The following is a 21883-nucleotide window of genomic DNA, read 5'->3' as shown; positions in this document are numbered from 1 at the left end:
ATTTGTGAAAGTTTAATCAGGTTTTTACCTTAATGAATTGTTCCTTAAAATGGGCTTTCCATTTTTTCACTCTTAGAAAAACAAAATTTGAAGGAATGCTTTTTGCTATTAGTTTTTCAGGACTGACTCTTAAATATATATAAAATGAAGAAAGTGGGACTGTCATACTGTCATGTGGAACTTCTATTGGCAAAAATTTGAGTAAAAATATTTTGCTATCTGTATTATGACTAAAACACTTATTTCTTTTCATATGCACACAAAGATTTCAGAAAATCTCCTTGAAGAAAGGAAAAATAGAGGGTTACAACAGTTTTCAAACTTAGCTTCTGATTTATAACTTTCTCAATTACAGATAAGGAAAACAGTATAAAATTTTCAATTGTAACTTTGTTTCCTTTCTCCAAATTAGGACCAAGTTTTGAAACACTTGACTACAGGTGACCCTTGAATAACACAGGGGTTGGGGTACATTCACAAACCTGTATACAATTTTTCATCCCCCCAAAACTTAATTACTAATAGCCTACTGTTGACCGGAAGCCTTACCGGTAACATAAACAGTCGATTCATACGTGTTTTGTCCAGTAGAATAAGCTAGGGCAAAAAATGACATTGAGAAAAACGGAAGGAAGAGGAAATACACTTACAATACTGTACACTATCCAAAAATAATCCATGTGTAAGTAAAGTAGACCCGCACAGGTCAAAACCATGTTGGTCAAGGGTCAAGTGTATATTACAACTGTTCCTGTCTAGAATGTTCTTATTTAGATCTTCCTTAGACAAGTTAGCCTCTCCCTGAATGCCCCAATCTGGCTCCAAAATAGTGTACTGAACATAGTCAACACTGTGGTGATAAGGATTCCAATGTCTTTACAAATTTGGGTGTGAGGACAAATGTTTTAGCTGACATGTTTCCCAGTATTTTCAGAGACTGTTTTCCCTAATACCTTTTTTTAATTGGAGTATAGTTGACATACAATGTTACACTAGTTTTTCAGTATACAAATTCAGATTGGACAATTGTATACACTATGCTATGCTTGCTACCGTACGTGTAGTTACCCTCTGTCACCATGCAACATTAATACAATATTTTTGATGATATTCCATATGCTGTATTCTTCATTCCTGTGACTTATTTACTTTATAACTGCACCTCCCCTCTAGCAACCACCAATTTGTCCTCTGTAGTTATGATTCTGTTTGTTCACTTGTTTTGTTTTTTTATATTCCACATGTAAGTGAAATCAGATAGTGTTTATTTGTCTTTCTCCGATTTATTTCACCTAGCATAATACCCTCTAGGTCTATCAATGTTGTCACAAATGGCAAGATCTCATTCTTTGTGATAGCTGAGCTATATTTCATTGTATACATACTACACATTGTCTTTATCCATTCATCTCTCCATGGACACTTAGGTTGCTTCCCTATTTTGGTTATCACAAACAATGTTTCCATAAACATAGGGATGCATACAACTTTTCAAATTACTGTTTTCATTTTCTTTGGGTAAATACGCAGTAGTGGGATTCATGAATATCTATTTTTAAGTTTTTGAGGAAACATAACACTTTTTTGACAATAGCATTATATTCGGGCCTTATAAAATGAATGGGACAACATTACTATACCAGACTTAAAAATTAATAACTTAATACCAGATGATGGGGGAAGGCTTTATTCAAACAATTTTGTGTTACCATTAATAAATACGATATAAAATATAAACCACGTTTTTTATATGACATGACTTAAGGAGCTACCAAGGTAATGTTGCATCTTTTCCCCAAAAGCTCTTTTCCTAAATATTTACCTCTGTGACCTTTATGTTTATTTCTAGGTAAAAACTGTGTTTCAATGGCGAAAATAGCTTTCAAGTCCATGAATAAGAACACGTGTACTTTTATGTATACCTTTCCATTGATCAGAAATATAAGAGGCTGAGAAAATTATACACAGAAAAAATATATATCAGCAAATTTTAATTCAAAGAACATTTTTAAAGGATTTTTAATTAGAAGGATTTTCTCATTAACTGTTAGCATTCAAATATGGCCCATAGAAATCTAAGGTTCGGTTGGGGGCACTGCAGGATTGAGGGACAAGGAAGTCACAGCCGTAGTCTCCATCTCTCCTTTAGTTAGACAGCTCTACTTCTCTCTGTTTTACACAATATAGTTTAATGCAAAAAAAAAATACATTCTATTCTTTGAAAAAAAATTATTTTGAAGGTATAAAAGTCACTAATTTAGTCAAAGTCCCGAATTTTGCGTAATAGACAAAAAGGGCTCAGAGAGAGTGTACTTTGCCTGAGGTCATGAATCCAACTAGATGCAGACCAGGAATACACGTGTGGTCTTACCAGGCCTAGAGTTCTATGCCCGTTACTTCCTCATAGTCAGGAAAAATACGTGTATTTTAAGAATAACTCAGAGAAAATGAATACATAAAACTTTGTCATGTGGCTCAATAATGTTTAGGTATGAGGCCCACAATAGTAGCTCTAAAACTAAATTACAAATTTTAAAGTCATCAATAAAAATAAAGGAACAGAAATTATGTTAACTCCTTTTAGTAGCAGTCAATTTTTAAGCACAACTTTTTTAAACCACAGGACAGAGAACTCGAAAGAGAAAATCTTTAGGTGAAGCAAGCAAGCTGAAACTGAGGAAATTCTTCCTGAAAGAATTATTTCTTCCAAAGAAAATTTGGTTTATCAAAATCAATCAACAAATGAGTGAACCCATGGTGTGGTTATTTATAGCAAAATTTCAAACCCAACACAGATTTCTCTTTCCCATCTAGCATGCTTTTGCCTAACCTCTCATCATTCGTTGGTATGTACAAAAGACACAATTCACTTTATTTATAATTTAAATCCAGTCAGAAATTATAGGTGAACCTTCACGTCTCACATGTGGACTTATCTCTACCCCTCCCTCCCGACGGGAAGGGAGAATTACCTAACGGGTGAATTTGGGAGAAGGAGCTAAGCAGTGCTTACGTGTTTCTGAATCTCCTCTTTGAAAAAGATGTGCCTGCCCACAGTAACATGAATTTGGGTCTGCTCTCAGCTCTGTGGTAAGCACCCGGCCCCCGGGGTGGGGGTCAAGCAATTGTTTCCTCAATTTACAACTGTGTGGGGAAGTGCCCAATTTAGGAGGAAGCCCAAAGTGGCTAACATAACCTAAATCATATCCTCCAATTTGTTAGTGTGTATTAGTAATAAAGCTACTAAGTTTCTCTCCATCTCCCTGTCTCCTGTGTTCTGAATTTAGAACGAGAAGAGCAGGGTTACTTGCTGCCTACCCAGTGTCACCTGTCACAGCTCCACCGAGAAAAATGACTAGACAGCACTTACAGAAACATTCTCTTCTTCCTTGACTTCATAACTAACGTACATTGTTCAAAGGCCACGCCAACTCGAAAGAGAGAAAAAGTTGAAAGGAACCATTTTAGGAACAAACATAGAAAGTCAGACAAACTGAGGACACAGAGGAGTACATCTGAAATGAAAGAACATGACAAAAGAAGAAAAAAAACTAAGTGAAACAGAGATAAGTAATGTACCTCATAAAGAGTTCAAGGTAACGGTCATAAAGATGCTCCGTGAACTTGGGAGAATGAATGGATCCAGTGATAACATCAACAAAGAGATAGAAAATATAAAAAAGAACCAATCAGAGCTGAAGGATACAATAACAGAAATGACGAATACACTAGAGGGAATCAACAGCAGATAAGAAGATGCAGAAGAACAGATCAACAATTTGCAAGACAGGGTAGTAGAAATCATCCAAGCCAAAAAAAAAAAAAAAAAAAGAGAGAATTTTAAAAATGAGGCTAGGTTAAGGGACCTGTGGGACAACATCCAGTGTAATAATACTTGCATTCAAGGGGTTCCAGAAAAAGAAAAGAGAAACGGGCAAAGAACTCATTTGAAGAAATAAAAGCTTCATTTTAAAAATTCAAATATTTGTTTGATTTAGCTATTTATAAAATGCTCTACAATCGCTCAGCAAGATATTTTATGAAAGTTGAAACAAAGGTGGTATAAGTCAAAAAAAAAAAGGAAAAAGAAAAAAGAGTGCCATAAGTAAGAAAGCAATTAAAGATGTATTCTCGTGTAAGAAAACAGCAAATCTTTTAACTTAAAAGAGAAATTAACCTTTTTAGTGTTACAAGTTGATTTCATTCATAAAAAGGACTTACCGTGGATTCTTTTTTTTTTTTTTTTTTTTTTTTTTTTTTTTAAGTAGCCTCCATGCTTAGTGTAGAGCCCAATGCAGGACTTGAACTCATGACCCTGAGATCAAAACCTGAGCTGAGATCAAGAGTTAGACGCTGAACTGACTGAGCCACCCAGGCACCCCCATGGATTCTTCTAAATAGTAAACATTCATAGGTCGTTAAGTGTTTGGAGGACGATCATTCACTGACACACAGGGGTGCAAAAACTGGATTATAGCAAAACTTTCAAATGTTTATGAACCACTGCCAACTGAAAATAAGTCCAAGCATCTGAGTGTACCTGCGGTTAGCAGGCAATAACATTTACTTTCTAAAATCAAATTTAAATGAAAGCTTTTCAAGAAATTTAACATGGGTCAGTCTAGTTATATTTACTGAATAGAGTTAATGCTAGGTGTCTCTTGTGGTGCACCTGGGTGGCTCAGTTGTTTTTAGTGTCCAAATCTTGATTTTGACTCAGGTCATGATCGCATGGTTTTGAGACTGAGCCCCACATTCGGCTCTGTGCTGAGCATGAAACCTGCTTGGGATTCTCTTTCTCCCTCTCCTTTTGCCCCTCCCCTGCATGCACTCACTCATTCTCTCGCTAAAATAAAATAAAAATTAGTATCTCTTGGAAATGAGAGATCAAGGGACTAAAATATATATATAAAATTTACCTCAGTTCTTTCTTAGCACATATAATTATGACTTTTACTTCATATGTATTAGTTACTTAAACAACTCAGAATTTCACCAAATTAAAAGCAACTATTATATCAGATATCTGAAACCCAAACTAAAACAGATAATATAACTCACCTTCCACAAGGAAGTCTCCCAGTAGTCATATGACGGCCGTGGGTTTAAGGTAGGAATCACTAAGTTCCCTCTTGGAGTAAGGTTTCCATTGAGCACTAAATTATTTTCAAAATGTCCACAATAAGGTGGTTCCAGGCCTGGGCTCACACTAAGGGTCCTGAGTAAAGTTTGGTGCTGCTGTCTCTCCTCAAGAAGTTTTGTATTGCTCTCTGGCAGTCTCTCCTTAGCCCTGTGAAGATTAAAAAAACACAAATACATTTTCTTTTTACCTAAATCTTTCCTAAATGACTTACGTTTTTTAAGTTTCCATAATAGTAAATAGCATTTGCCTTTGAACAGTGTTTTAACACTGAACATGTGACACAGCACACCTACTATCTAAAATTATACTTTTAAAATTGTTCTAAAGAAATGCTTATGATTCCAGGGGGATTCCTAACAATTCAGACCAGGAAAGGGAGAGAAGTGGCTATCAGTGATGTACATGGCTTAACAAATAATACTTGCTGTCTTCTGGAGTGGCTGTACTGACAGGATCCTTCAGGATGCCATTATATATACATACTTATATTTAGGAAACCTGTTCACAGATATAAAACTAAACCATCCCTCAAAGACATTTTCAAGCGTTTGCTTTCACCACTCTTGTACATTTCACTCATTATCTCAAAGAAACTGAGCATCTGACACTGACGAATCATTGAGACCAACAATCTCTAGGGGAGATAGTAGATGGCAGAGTGTGATCAGAAAGAACTAAAACAGCTACAGAGGCAATTAGCTTGTAACAGTCACCAAGGCACTGGAGGCAGAATCTGCCCTTTCTGTCTTCCGTCTTCCACATGCCTCCCTCCCACCACGGTGCTCTTTTTAGCCACTCTGGGAATTATGCTACCCTTCAGCCCTGTGCGAGTCTTTCTGTATTTCACCTGGATGCCTTTATGTAAAGTAGAAAAAGCATAAAGGATGGTTTGTCTCAAGGCCCACTCTAGTAATCATACCAAAGATCACAATCGAGAGAATAAATGTACCAAGCTGCCAGGATGAGTAGTAGTAGTACTTGACCTTTTAGGTTAAAGATGTAATCTTCCAAAAAGAAACTCATCGACATTTCTAGTTAGGGTAATTCTGACAAGCAATTTTATAATAATATGCTTCTAAATGAGAAAGCTTCAAACAATGCACTTAAAGACTAGCAGATCCGATCGATGGAAAATATACAGGGCGGGGGGTGCGGGGGGGGGGGGGTGGGGGAAGAGGTCCTGTAAAAGCGAAAAAAAGAGGAGGGATGCAAACTGTCCTGGACTAACATTTCAAAGGTAAGTTCACTTAGAAACATCATTTTCCAAAATGACACCATCTAGTTGGCTTGCACTTCCTACTCATCTCATGATCTTGGCTCCACAGACATTATGCTGTGGAGGCAAATTAATAAGCTAAATTTCTTGTCTATGATTCTCTTTTGACTTACCTGTTCAGCTTATTTCTCAAGGACTTTCTAACTTTTAATTCTTCTAGGTAGAGTTGCCTGTAGGTTTCCAACTCTGTTTTAGTAGAATCTTCTTGAGAAGTCTTCATTGTAGAGACCTATTCCAGATCTCTAATTCTAAGTTCCATTTAACTTCTCGCTGAAGCATGAGCATTTTCTCTTAACTGGTCCAAATGTTCTCAAGCTGCTGCTTGTGCCTAAAGCAAATTAACAGGATAGTTTTAAAATAGCTATAATCTGAATAATTAATTATACCTGTTTCCTTTAGTTCGGAGTCAATGATTCAGAGAGCAATTTTAAATGAAAAAAAGCTCAAGTGTAAAATATTTATCATCAATGTCAACTGAATTAAATATGATTTATAAAATTAAAGTTCAATCATTCTTGTATTAGTATTCACGCAATCTGATAATTCAAATAATAGAATCAATGACAAAAATTTAGAAGTCAACAATAAACTTAATAATCCAAGTACAGTGCAATTTTTAAATCATAATTTTTCTTTTCCTCTTAATAGTGAGACTAGTTGTTTAAACCATCATTTTTTCTTATCCTCTAGATTTAGTAGGAATAACGATGAAAACTGAAATGTTTAAAGGGAGGAACAAATGCCTCCAGGAATCTACAAATTACCATAAAGCAAGTAGAGGAAACCCCTACAATACATCTATCCAAAATGTAATTTGCAGTGAAATGAATTACAGCACATTACAGATCAATCAATTAACCTGTAAAAACAGGTCGACTTCGTGTCATTTTTCTACTATGTCCAGTCGTGCTCTTTCTTCAATCTCCCGTTTATACTCTTCCACTTGACCGCGTTCTACCATATTCATTTCCATAAATTGTTTCAATTTTACTACTTCTTGCTGTAACTTCTTGTTATTGCTCTCTAGTTTTTCACGTTCTTCTTCGAAAGCTTTCATTGATAATAACTCTTGTTGAAGAACTTGATTTTTTTTGCATCCAGGTGTAGACATTTTGAAGATGTAGTTTCCAGTTCTGTTGTAAAGACATCAGCCTGCATGAATAAAACACTATAGTTTGGAAGTGGAGTGAAAAGAGTCTAACTCAAAACTACTATCAAAATGTGTTTTTCAGATTTTAAGTAATCTCTACGCCCAGTGTGAGGCTTGAACTCACAATCTCAAGATCAAGAGTAACTGAGCCAGCCAGGCACTCAAATTTTTAAATAAACTCATTTGCAATAAAATGTTACCTGTCTTAGTATGTGGAACCATAAACAACTCAGAAAATCAAGAGACACGTTAAAGACATCAGGTGTTACTGAAATAGATCTTTGCTATCATTCTCTTTACTACACATTTGCACTTGATTCTATACTTTTATTTTTCTATGATTTTTTCATATCTTTCTTTCATACAATAAGTCCCCTCTTAGGAGAAAGTCTCTTAGCCCTTCCCGCATCTTAACACTCCATAACTTTTAAAGACGTTTTAGCAATATCATATTGACTCATGTATGCCCAAGTCAAAAAATACGTCTCAAGATAAGACTCTGAAAATAAGACTCTAACTCATGAATCTAGAAGTAATGATTCTAATGCCACGGCCTGTTTCTGAACAGCAAATGTTTTATGCTAATTTGAACTGCATTCCCAGGAGAAATGATTCTCTGGGATGTGTTAAGAAATCACATCTCCCAGTATAAAACTTTAATTGAATGATCCACGTATTTTTTTGAGGCAAAAACAAAAATTTAATTCAATACTGTTATCTTGTAATCCTTTGTTACTTTCTAGAAAATAAGAGATAATACTAAACAACAACAACAACAACGACAAAACTGGCTGGAGTTTCAGTGATGCTGAGTTGGGAAGGACTTCCATCCATTCTATATGATTGGTAAGACAGGGTGAGTGGATGTGGTGGTTTTATAAATTCGTTGATACTTCTGTGAAAATCCCTCCCCTTAAATATATGCTGGCTTCAGTAACTGGTTTCTAGTGAACAGAATATGCAGAACTGCTGTGATATTTAAGGCCAGCCTAGAAAATGTGATACAGCTTCCATCTTTCTTTCTCTAGGGAAGCTCACCCTTAGAACCCAGCCACCACGTTGTGAGGAATACCAGGCTACCTAGTGAGTCTTCATGTACATACTCCAGCTGAGACTAGCCAACGTCCTAGCCAAGGCCAGCCTCAACAGCCAAACACGTGTGTGAACAAGCCTTTAGATGATTCTAGTCTCCAGCTTCCAGTTATGCCAGCTGATGCCAAATGAAGAAGAAATGAGTTGCCCTACTCTGCTCTCCCTAAACTAAAGACTGGTGAACAAGAGACATGCTGTTTTGAACTACTAGGTTTTGAGGTGGCTTATTAGGCAGCAGTAAATTGCTACCACAGATACTGATACTAAAAATGGTGTGCTGCTATTCAAAAAAACCTAAAACTAAACTTCCTTTGAACCAGGAGGTAGGCTGAACCTGGAAAGATGTAGAAAAGCATAAGAATGAGACCGAAAAAGGGCCTCCACAAGACTCTTAGTGGAAACCTGATGGCCTGTGAAGAGGCTGACAGCAAGGGTTTCTAAGCAAGTGAAGAAAATGACACTGGAGGAAAGGGAAGTCATGCTACAAAATACCTGAAAGTAAAACGGATAGGAAAGAGAAACTAAAGAAAGACTATGCAACTGCAAGGAACCAGGACTTACTGGGTTCAAGTATCTGTTTCTCGTTTACAGCCTCTCTACATGTTGAACTGTCAAATAATGCTAAAATAAAGAAATGGCTTTTGGGTTAAGAGAAAATCCAGGGTGCTACCAGGAAAACAGAAAGATTTAAGGTATGCCTCCAATTTCTTTAAGGATCTTGAGTATAAGATTTTTTTTAAAGTGGGTTCCACACCCAACATGGGGCTTAAACTCAGCACCCAGAGATCAAGTGTCACATGCTCTACCAACTGAGCCAGCCAGGAGCCCCAAGAGTAGACGAATTTTAAAGGCATTGTCTTAATATAAGAGCTTCACAGGAAACCTGAAGCGAAAAGCTTATCTCAAAAGGACTTGGGAGGGTCGCTTTGCTAAAACACGGCATGAAATCCAGTAATATTTACAGAAAACTAAAAAAAGTTAGAGATTTATAATAGCAAAACATACTATTTGCTACCTTGGACTAAAAGAGACCAAATAGTGCAAAATGAAAAGAGGCTTTGGGTCTTAGAAATCCCACAGGGAGGAGGCAGGATGAAAAAACTGCTGCAAATACAGGTCATTCCTTATGAAAAGGAAGGAACCAAGAGTTTAAAGAGTAAAGAAAGGGAAGAGACATGGAGAAAGTATTCCCGTGGTTAGGACTAAGTCCTAACTTAAGAACTGACAGCGTACATCAGGCTCTATTTCAAAACTCTTATGGACTAGGGTGCTTCCCATCTTCTTTTTCTGAATGGGACAGTCTTCAGCAGTTGACTAGAATGTTGCATTTGTGAGTGATAAATAACTGTCTCTTTCGTTCTCAAGTCCTCATATTGAGAACCCTTGCACTCAAGGGGCTATACTTCAGATACCATAACCCAGGCAGCTTATCCCCACTGCACCTATGATAGTAAGATCTTGGACTCAAGCCCTGAACCTAATGCCATGATAACTGAGACTCGCAGGAGGTATTGGAGGGGGAGGGGAGTGAATGTATTTTTCAGGTGGGAGGAATACAAACATTTGTGGCCAGTGGGTAAATTATATTGCTTTTTAAAGGTGTCCATAGGTTTTAAATATTAATTCCATTTTAAAAAAAGGCCATGGAACAACTTAGTGACTTGCTCCTAATGAACAGAATATGTGACTATGATCCTGTGTGTATTCCAAGCCTAGGTGACAAAAGGCGATACAGCTTCTGCCTTGCTCTGTATCTCAGGCTGCTTACTTGGAATCTAGCTCCCCATCTAGTGAGGAAGCCTAGGCCACAAAGAGGGTCTAGGTGTGTCAGTTTAAGTGTTTCTGCTGCCTCCTGAACTGAAGTCCAAGGCAACAGCCAGCATCAACCACCAGACGTTAGTGAACAAATCTTCAAATGGATCCAGCCCCAAACCTTTCAGTTGCCCCACCTGAAGCTGAGCGGGGCAGAGACTAGCTGTCCTGGCCACACTTTTCCTAACAGATTTGTGAACAAAAGAAATCTAACCTTTGGGGAGTTTGTTAAGAAAAAAACAAAGATGATAAATTGCAAAGTGGATGAAAAAAAAAGAGATGACACCTAAACTTGTATAGGAGAAATTGGTCTCCATTAAAGTAGGATGTAATAAATGTTAAGATTAATTTATTAACAACCAATGGTGCTAATGAGAAGAAGCAGATAACTAGAAGCAAGATCTAAGAAGTTTTTCTCTCAGTTTTTCCCCAGTTAGGATCATATTAGCTGCTCATTTTCCATATGTGGCCTTTATTATATTGAGGTATGGTTCCTCTAAGCCTACTTTGTTGAGGTTTGTATCATGAATGGATGTTATAGTTTGTCAAATTCTTTTTCTGCATCTATTGCAATGATATGATTTTATGCTTTTTTGAAAATTATGTGATATGAGGTATCACATTCATTGACTTGCAAATATTGAACCACCCCTGCAAACCAGGGATAAATCCCATTTGGTTATAGTGAATGATTTTTTTTAATGTTTATTTATTTTTGAGAAAGAGCACAAGAGGGGAGGGACAGAGAGGGAAACACAGAATCTGAAATAGGCTCTAGGGTCCAAGCTGTCAACAGAGCCTGACACTGGGATCAAACCGACGGACCATGAGATCGTAACCTGAGCTGAAGTTGGATGCTTACCTAAGCCACCCAGCTGTCCCTGCCCCCGGTGAATGATTTTTTAATGTATTGTTGGATTCAGTTTGCTTATTTTGTTGAAGATTTTTGCATGTTCATCAGAGATGCTGGCCTGTAATTCTCTTTGTGGTGTCTTTATCTGGTTTTGGTATCAGGGTAAAGCTGGCATAGAATGAATTGGGAAGTTTCCCTTCCTTTTATGTTTTTCTGGAACAAGTTGAAAAGGACAGGTTAAACTTTCTTTTTCCTTTTTTTTTTTTTTTTTTTTTTTTTGGATTAGCTCTTCTTTACATGTTAAAATTTACGTCTGAAGTCATCTGGTCCTAGACTTGTGTTTGTTGAGAGTTTTTTGATTCCTGATTCAGTTTCCTTGCTGGTTATTGATTTTTTTCAAATTTTCTATTTCTTCTTGTTTTAGTTTGGTAAGTTATATATTTCTAGGAATTTATTCATTTCTTCTAAGTTGTCCAACTTGCTGGCTTACATTTTTTCACAACATTCTCTCATAAATGTTTGCATTTCTGTGGTGTTGGTTCTTATTTCTACTCTCACATTTGTGGTTTTATTTATTTTGGTCTTTTCTATTTTCTTGTTGATTACTCTGGCTAACACCTTATCAGTTTTATTAATTTTTACAAAGAACCAGCTCTAGGTTTCATTGATCTGTTCTAGTATTATGTGTTTTTTTTTGTCTATCATTCATTTCTTCTTTAATCTCTTTTTTAAATTTTATTTTGAGAGAGACCACACATGAGTGGGGGATGGGCAGAAATATAGAGGGAGAGAGAGGGAGAGAGAGAATCCAAGACAGGTTCCTTGCTGCCATCAGAGAGCCTAACACGGGGCTCGATCTCACAACTGTGAGATCATGACCTGCGCCAAAATCGAGAGTCAGACACTTAACCATTTAAGCCACCCAAGGGCCCCCTGTTCTGATCATTATTACTTGCTTTCTTCTGCTGGCTTCAGGCTTCATTTGTTCTTTTTCTAGCTACTTTAGGTGTAAGGTTAGGTTTGAAATTTTTCTTGCTTCTTGAAATAGGCTCATATTGCTATGAACTTCCCTCTTAGGACCACTTTTGCAGCATCTCAAAGGTTTCAGACCATTGTTTTTTCATTTCCATTTGCATACACGTTTTTAAGCTTCTTCTTGTATCTCTTGCTTAACCCATTCCTGTGTAGTAGCACGTTATGCAACCTGAATGTATTGTTTTTAAAATTTAAGGCGTGTTTTTTGTTTGTGATCCATTCTTGACAATATTCCATGTACACTTGAAGCCAACGTGTATTCTCTTTTAAGATGGAACATTCTGAAAAAATCTCTTAAGTCCAATCTGGTCTGCTCTGTCATTCAAAACCATTGTTTCTTTTTCTTTCTTTCTTTATTTTTTTAATATATGAAATTTATTGCCAAATTGGTTTCCATACAACACCCAGTGCTCATCCCAACAGGTGCCCTCCTCAATACCCACCACCCACCCTCCACTCCCTCCCACCCCCCCATCAACCCTAGTTTGTTCTCAGTTTTTAAGAGTGTATTATGCTTTGGCTCTCTCCCACTCTAACCTCTTTTTTTTTTCATTCCCCTCCCCCATGGATTCCTGTTAAGTTTCTCAGGATCCACATAAGAGTGAACACATATATCTCTCTTTCTCTGTATGTCTCAAAGCCACTGTTTCTTTGGTGATTTTCTGTTAAGATGTATTTGTTGGTGATTTTTTTGTTAAGGTATTGATGTAAATGGGGTGTTAAAGTACCCTATTACTGTCTTATTAATTAGTTCCTTTATGTTGGTTATTGTTTTATGTACTTGAGTGCTCTCATGGTGGGTGGATAAATATTTACAATTGTTAGATCTTCCTATTGGATTGTACCCTTTATTATGATATATTAGCATTCTTTGGCTCTTGCTTCAGTCTTTGTTTTTGGTTATTTATTTTGAGTGAGAGTTGGGGAGGGATATAGAAAGGGGGAGAGATAATTTCAAGCAGCCTCCATGCTGTCAGCCTGGAGCCCAACATGGGGCTCAAAGCCACCAGTCATAAGATCATGACCTGAGCCAAGACCTAGTCGGTCGCTCAAATGACTGAGGCACCCAGGTGCCCCACAGTCTTTGTTTTAAAGACTCTTTTGTCTAAAAAAGTATCGCTATTTTTTCTTTTAACGTGATAAATTTTTCTCCATCCCCTCGCTTTCATTTTTTTTAATAGAATTTATTGTCAACTTGGCTAACATACAGTGTGTATAGTGTGCTCTTGGCTTGGGAGTAGATTCCCGTGGTTCATCACTTATAGACAACACCCAGGGCTCATCCCAACAAGAGCCCTCCTCAATGCCCACCACCCACTTTCCCTTCTTACCCACCGCCCCCCTCAACCCTCTATTTGTTCTCTGCATTCAAGAGTCTCCTATGGTTTCCCCCTCTCCTACTCTGTTTGTAACTATTTTTCCCCTTCCCTTCCCCCACGGTCTTCTGTTAAGTTTCTCAAGTTCCACATAGGAAAAAAAACATATGATATCTGTCTTTCTGTGACTTATTTCACGTAGCAAAATACCTTCTAGTTCTATCCATATTGCAAGAGACAGCACGATTTCACTCTTTCTCCTTGCCAGGTAGTATTTCAGTGTATATATAAACCACATCTCTTTGTCCATTTATCATTTGGTGGGCATTTAGGCTCTTTCCACAATTTGGCTATTGTTGAAAGCACTGCTATAGACATTGGAGTACATGTCCCCCTATGAATCAGCACTCCTGTATCCTTTGCATAAATTCCCTGTAGTGCTATTGAGGGATCGTAGGGTAGTTCGATTTTCAATCGTTTTTGCAGAACCTACGCACTGTTTTCCAGAGCGGCTGCACCAGTTTGCATTACCACCAACAGTGCAAGCATCCCCTCACTTTCAATCTGCAGGTGTCTTTATGTCTAAACTGAGGTTTTTATAGGCAGCATACAGATGGGTCTTGTTTTTTAATCCATCCTGTCACCCTAGGTCTTTTGGTTGGAGAGTTTATTCCATTTATATCCAAAGTAATTATTGACAGGTATGTATTTATTGTCATTTTACTACTTGTTTTGTGGTTGTTTCTGGAGATTTTCTCAAATCCTTTATTGTTTTTCTCCCTTTGATGTCTTTCTAATTTGCTTTAATGATATATTTGGATATGATAAGCATTAATTTGTATATCACCTCTTCTGCGTGTAGCAGTCTATATTAAGTTGATGGTCACTTAAGTTAGAGCTCATTTTTTTTTTCTCCTCTCCATGTTTTCATAAGGTATTATATTGTATAAAATTTTGGGGCATTCCTTGACGATTTTTTTTACAGAAATATACAATTTTACTGCTTTTACATTTCCTGCCTTTATACTGTCACTTTTGATCTCTCCTTTCCACTCAGAGTCCCTGATAATATTTCTTACAGGCTGATTTAGTGGTCACAAACTCCTTCCATTTTTGTTTGAGAAATTCTTTATCTCTCCTTTTATGAATGATAGCCTTACTGGATAGGGTATATTTGGCTGCAGATTTTTCTCATTCAGCACTTTGAATATATCATGCCATTTCCTTCTGCCTTGCAAAGTTTCTGTTGAAAAATCTCCCGCTATCCTTGTGGGTTTTCCCTTGGAAGTGAATGACTTGTTTTGCTGCTTTTAAGATTTGTAGCAGTGGGGCGCTTGCGTGGCTCAGTCGGTGAAGCATGACTTGATCTTAGCTCAAGTCATGACCTCGCAGTTCGTGGGTTTAAGCCCTCCAGTGGGCTCTGCACTGACAGCACAGAGAGTGCTTGGGATTCGCTCTCTCTCTCTCTCTCTCTCTCTGCCCCTCACCTGCTTGTGTCTGCGTTCTATCACAGAAAAAAAAACACTAAAAAAAAAAGATGTTACCAATATATTTTGCAAATTTAATTACATGTCTTGGGTGTTGATGTTGATGGAAGTTCTCTGTTCCTCCTGGATCTGGATGTCTGTTTTCTTCTCCACATTAGGGAATTTTTCAGTTATTGTGTCTTCAAATCAATTATCTGTCCCCTTCTCTCTGTCTTCTTCTGGGACTCCTATCATGATTGTTTTCACATTTGATGGAGTCACCGAGTGCCTTAAGTCTATTCTTGCATTGGATAATTCTTCTTTGTCTTCTTCAGCTTCACTGCTTTCCATTACTTTGTCTTCTAGGTCATTAATTTGTTCCTCTGCTTCTTCCAGCTTGCTGTTCATTTTTACTTCACTCTTCATCTCTGATTCTTGAACTCTTTTATGTCTGTGGTAAGTGTCTCTCGGATGTCTTTCATTCTTTCCTCAAGTCCAGTGAATATCCTTATGATCATGGTTTTAAATTCTCTATTAGGCGTGTTATTTACATCTGTCCCATTTAGGTCTCTGGCCATGGCCTTATCCTGTCCTTTCATTTGGGATAAATGCCTCTGTCTTTTCATTTTGTCTAAGTATCTGCAGCTTCTGTGTGTTAGAGAAGCCAGTTACGTCACCTGCTCCCGAAAGTAATGGACTTAGGAAAAAGACGTCATGTAATGCCCAAGGTCTAGCACTTCAGGGAGTGTCACCAGTGTGTGCTGCATGTCTTCTGCTGTTGTGTTCTGGCTATGCTATCCTTCAGGCCAGTCGTCTGCAGAGGCTCTCCTTGCCTGGGCTGGTGAGTGGTCCCTGGCCTGAATATAGCAAGTTTTAACTAGGTGTGCTCTGGTCTGCTTAGGAAATGAGACCTGTCACCACCTCTACTGGAACTGAGGCCAAGGGAAACTCTCTGGTTGGGAGATGTGGTGTGGGCAGGCATTTGTGTGTCTTGGTCTTCTGGGGGAGGGGTCTGCTGTGCTGGAACTCAAGCAAGAGTGACTGAGAAAGGTAGTTCCACCAGAGTACAAGGGGGTGGTGTTTGGTGTAAGCAAGTTAGGTAGCCAGTGTTAGCAATGCACTGCTTCCTGCAGGTAGCTTTATGTTTGTGGTGAGGGGCAGGAGAAGGAGATGGTGCCAGCCAGCAGTTTTGTTCCTACAGACAGCTCTCTCTGAACTTTGCCTCTGAGGGATGTGCTCTGAGAAGAGCAAATAATCTCCCCAATGTGTGCCCCAGGCACTCTTCAGACCACTGTACCCATGCTATATGCTCCCACGTTGTTTGCCTGCCCTCTGTCCAAGAGCAGTGCAGTACCTCAGGGCACTAAACCAGCTAAACCGGATGCCCTTTAAAACTCCAGACCTTAAGCAGTACTGGTTGCAAGAACTCACGAAATGCAGCCCCTCTTGTTTTCCAAGCCAGTGGCTATGGGGAAATGTTCTCTTTGTGCGTTCCCCTGTACGTTCCTCTCTCTCACCCTTACCCACAACCTCGACTCCCTCCCCTCTGCAGCAGCCAGGATCTGTTTCTCTTCTAGATGACATTTCTGCATCAAGGACCTTTTTTGATGTGGCCTCTTCTCTCCCTTTTGTTGTGGAGTTTGTTCCGTCAGTCTTCAGGTTGATTTCTGGGGTATTTAGGGTGAGCTGATTGTTATCTAGTTGTATTCGTGGGATGAAGCAAGCCTAGAGTCCTCCTACTCCTCTGCCATCTTCCTGTCTTTAAGATCTTTTTCTAAAATTCCCTTCAATTCCAACAACTCTTACAAGTAGGAAGGAATGCCTCTTTAGAATGTCCTCTCAAGTTAAGGTAGGAGCACAGAGACATACGATTTGAAGCACAATAGTTGAAAAACTAGAAAGGGTCAATTTGATAACCAAAATTTGGTCTTTGATCTGATTTCAATTAAAGGAAATAGGCAGCTTTGAGTATTTTTTAATCCATTGAATGCTCAATCTTCACTCTCCTTTCCTCAGTGAGGAAATAAAGAGACTGTTATGGAATCATTTTTCATCTTTTCAGTAGCAAAACAAATGTACTGTCTGTTAACACTACTTAAATTAACTGCACATTCTCCTTTACTTACTCCAACCTTGTTTGTGTGGGGAGGTAAGACCATTTCATCTTTGTGTTGTCCCACAATGCTTCTCCATATCACACAAGTTGGCTTCAAAAGTTTGTTGTCATTCAAATTACCAATCTACTATTTGTCTCTGATAAATCAACTTAATACTACTTCACTTTGTACAGCTATAGTATTTGAATGATCTAATGTCTATTCCATTATTTACACACTGAACTATAACTTATGGCTATGCCTATCTTTCTATTTAAGTGCAAGAAGGGGAAACAGGCTACTGTGTTTTCCAAGAATGTAGGATCTGTGCCAAGAACAGGAATAACACAAGTGTTAATTTGCAAGATAACTAGGAAGAAGTTTTCATAAAATTTGATATGGTACTGGCATAAGGACAGACATATAGATCAATGTATTAACATTGAGAATATAAAAATAAACTCTCACATTATAGTGAACTGATTTTCCACAAGGGTGGCAGACAAATGGAATAAGAATAGTCTTTGTAGCAAATGGTACTGGGACAAATGGATATCCACATGCAAAGTAATAAAATCAGACCTCTACCCCATTGCATATATACAAAACTAACTTAAAATCTAAGAGCTGAAATGATAAAACTCTTAGGAAAAAGCTTAGGTCTATATGTTTATGACTGGATTTGGCAATGATTTCTTAGACATGACACCAAAAGAGAAAAGCAGATTAAGAATACTTCATCAAAATTAAAAATACTATGCTTCAAGTATCACCATCAAGAAAGTGAAAAGGCAAGTGACTAGGAGAAAATACCTGAAAATCCCATATCTGTTAAGGGATTTGTATGTAGGATGTTTAAATAAGTCTTCCAATAACGAAAAGACAATCCAATATAGAAAAGGGCAAAAAATGGATTAGTTCTTTAAAGGCGATACAGAAATGGATAATAGTCACGTTAAAAGGGGGATGTTCGGGGTACCTGGGTGGCTCAGTCAGTTAAGCTTCTGACTTGGGCTCAGGTCACGATCTCACGGTTTGTGGGTTCGAGCCCCGCAATGGGCTTTGTGCTGACAGCTGAGAGAGCCTGGAGCCTGTTTCAGATTCTGTGTCTCCCTCTCTCTGCCCCTCCCCTGCTCACACTGTCTCTCTCAAAAATAAAAGAGACACGTTCAACATCATTAGTTCTAAGAAAATGCAAACCAAAAACCACAAGATGCCATTTCATACCCACTAGAATTGCTATCATAAAAGCAACAGATAATGACAAACATTGGCAAGAATCAGGAAAATGGGAACTCTCAAAAACTACGGATGAAAATGTAAAGCTGCCACTTTGGAAACAGTCTGGCAGTTCCTCAAATGTTTAAACTAGAAAAACAATTCTTCCAAACTTATTTGAGAGAGAGTGCACAAGTGGGGTAGAGGGACAGAGGAGAGTGGGGAGAGAATCCCAAGCAGGTTCCATGCTCAGAGCAGAGCCCAATGTAGGGCTTGATTCCTCAACCCTGAGATCATGACCTGAACTGAAATCAAGAGCTGGACACTCAACCGGCTGAGCCACCCAGGTGCCTGCCCCTCCTCAAAAGGTTGAAAAAAAACAAAACAAAAAAAAACAAAATAGGTTTATTTAACAGAGTTACCATATGAACCAGCAACTGTATTTTTAGGTATACACCCAAGAGAAATCAAAACGTGTTCACATAAAAAGTTGTTCATTACACAAAAAATAACCTCAAAATGTGTGAAAGACCTCAATGGAAGACAGGAAGCCACACAATCCTCGAGGAGAAAGCAGGCAAAACCCTCTTTGATCTTGCCTGCAACAGCTTCCTATTCAAAAGGTCTCCGGAGGCAAGGGAAACAAAGACAAAAATGTACTAGGGGGACCTCATCAAAATAAAAAAGTTTCTGCACAGCGAAGGAAACAATCAAAAAACTAAAAGGAAACCGACAGAACGGGAGAAGGTATTTGCAAATGACATATCAGATAAAGGGTTAGTATCCAAAATCTACAAAGAACTTCTCAAACTGAACACCCAGAACACAAGTCATCCAGTGAAGTAATGGGCAAAAGACATGAATAGACACTGCTCCAAAGAAGACATCCAGATGGCCATACAAATCAAAACCACACTGAGATACCACCTTGCGCCTGTCAGAAAAGCTTACATTAACAACTCAGGCAACAACAGATGTTGGTGAGGATGCAGAGAAGAGGATCTCTTTTCCACTGATGGTGGCAATGCAAGCTGGTGCAGCCACTCTGGAAAACAGTATGGAGTTTCCTCAAAAAACTAAAAATACACCTACCCTACAACCCAGCAATTGCACTACTAGGCATTTATGCAAAGGATACATGTGTGCTCTTTCAAAGGGACACATGCACTGCCATGTTTATAGCAGCATTCTCAACAATAGCCACAGTATGCAAAGAGCCCAACTGTCCACCAATGGATGAACGGAAAAGAAGATGTGGTATGTGGCGCCTGGGTGGCTCAGTCGGTTAAGCGGCTGACTTCGGCTCACGTCATGATCTCACGGTCCGTGAGTTCGAGCCTCGCTTCGAGCTGTGTGCTGACAGCTCAGAGCCTGGACCTGTTTCAGATTCTGTGTCTCCCTCTCTCTGACCCTCCCCTGTTCACGATCTGTCTCCCCTGTCTCAAAAATGAGTAAAACGTTAACAAAAATTAAAAAAAGAAGATGTGGTATGTATATATTCCATGGAGTATTACTCGGCAATCAAAAAGAATGAAATCTTGCCATTTGCAACTACGTGGATGGAACTGGAGCATATTATGCTAAGTGAAATTAGTCGGAGAAAGACAAAAATCATATGACTTCCCTCGTATGAGGACTTTAAGAGACAAAACAGATGAACAAAAGGGAAAAGAAACAAAAATAATATAAAAACAGGGAGGAGGACAAACACAAGAGACTCATAAATATGGAGAACAAACAAGATTGCTGGAGGGGTTGTGGGAGGGGGGATGTGCTAAATGGGTAAGGGGCATTAAGGAATCTACTCCTGAAATCATTGCTTCACTAAATGCTAACTAATTTGGATGCAAATTTAAAAAAAAATAAAAACTATAAAACAAAAAGAGGAACCACGCCAGGCTCACCAAAATATTTCTCAACCCAGGAAGCCTCTGGTTGGGGAATCAGGAGATAAGGACCTTCTAGAGAAGTCAGAGCTATGGACTGAGTTGCCCGAATGCAATCTTAAGTTTTTGATTCACAGAGAAGACCTTAAAGTGGCAGCTAATTTCATACCATGACCCTAATTCCTTTCTATAGAGATGTACAGAAACTCCCTCGTTATTCTTTAATAAGCTTCATCAGCTTCGCATATGCTTACAAATTTTAGTTTTTGAGACCTTCATGATTTCTTTAGGGCACAGTAGCAGGACAAGGCCTAGCACTCTCATTCATAGAAGACTGATCAACAGAGTGTCATATTACTCGCCTGAAAAGTTCCCTATTACAATGTGACTCATTTGTAAGACGTCTAGAAAAGAAAATGATTTTCAATGACTCTTCAGCCACAAAAAGGACCAGTCAACAGAATGTTCTAATTCCCCTGACGGGTATAGCTATCTAATGAAACTTGCATGTATATTATACAGCTTTTGTGACTGACAGAAAAGAGTTGGTCACTGTATCTATCTCCTTGCTCCCGCTTAGGATTTACAATGAGCATCCTCCAAAGGAGGGTGAGAGTGGGGGACATTAATTGTTCTGCTTGGAAAACAGTTGGGGTTTCACTACATATCAATAAATTAGAATCCTGAATGGCACATTAGTCTTTTCTGAGATTGAATTGTGAAATCTCTGAAAGGCTGATGAACTCAAGTGAGTGGAAAAAGAAAATGGGTTTCTGAACTTGCAATGGTAGGAGCACTATGTTACTAGGTAAGGCCCTGACAGAGCAGACATTTCTACTTTTTCACTGGCATTTCTTGTCATTTACAAAATCCAACAAAGAGAAAAGTCCATTCCTTTGAGAAGGACGTTTGCATAAAGACCTGCTAGTCATTCTTGACGAAGACAGTATATTGCAAACTTGTAATTACAAATTACAATTCATCATGAAAATAACCCGTTCTCAAACTCTCACTGAAGGGTTGAGACTACAAGAGAAAGACAGAATTCAAGATGACATGGTCACTCAAAGTATGCGGAAGTTTGAAACACGTTGAAAAATATTAGCAGGGACTCACACATCTGTATGCCAACGTTCACAGCAGCATTATTAACAGTAGCCAAAACGTGGACAAAACAAAACGTTCACTGGGATATAGATAAAATGTTGCTTTTTTTAGACTCTCACAATGTTTTTATGAAAATCTCACTATAAACACCATTACTTTATGAGTTCAATCAACTTCATCTATATTGAAGAATTACAACATTGTAGCAAGTAGGAATAATATCAACCAAACCTTTGGAGCAGTGAGATTTTCCATAGGATCCAAAACATACTTATGTACTACTACTAGTGAAATAAGGATTCCTTTTCAGTAGGACAGACATTAAGAACCCGACTTACTAAACTTGTCTTTATCACGTTGCTCTCAAGATCTTGAATTTGGGCCGCTTGATGTTTGCTGGTTGCTTCTTCCGTGGCATTTTTAACCTGTAGCC

General features: G+C 38.3%; 1 pseudogene; it reads right to left on the bottom strand.

Moving 5' to 3' along the window:
• The window catches only part of LOC128774142 (ankyrin repeat domain-containing protein 26-like), a 50216-nt pseudogene that overhangs the window by 2053 nt on the left and 26280 nt on the right, over positions 1–21883 (bottom strand).

The sequence above is a fragment of the Panthera pardus genome, unplaced genomic scaffold, assembly GCF_024362965.1.
Source record: "Panthera pardus isolate Hobbes unplaced genomic scaffold, ASM2436296v1 HiC_scaffold_299, whole genome shotgun sequence".
NCBI lineage: Eukaryota > Metazoa > Chordata > Mammalia > Carnivora > Felidae > Panthera > Panthera pardus.
The sequence above is the reverse complement of the archived record's forward strand: the minus strand, read 5'-3'. Positions and strand labels throughout refer to the sequence as shown.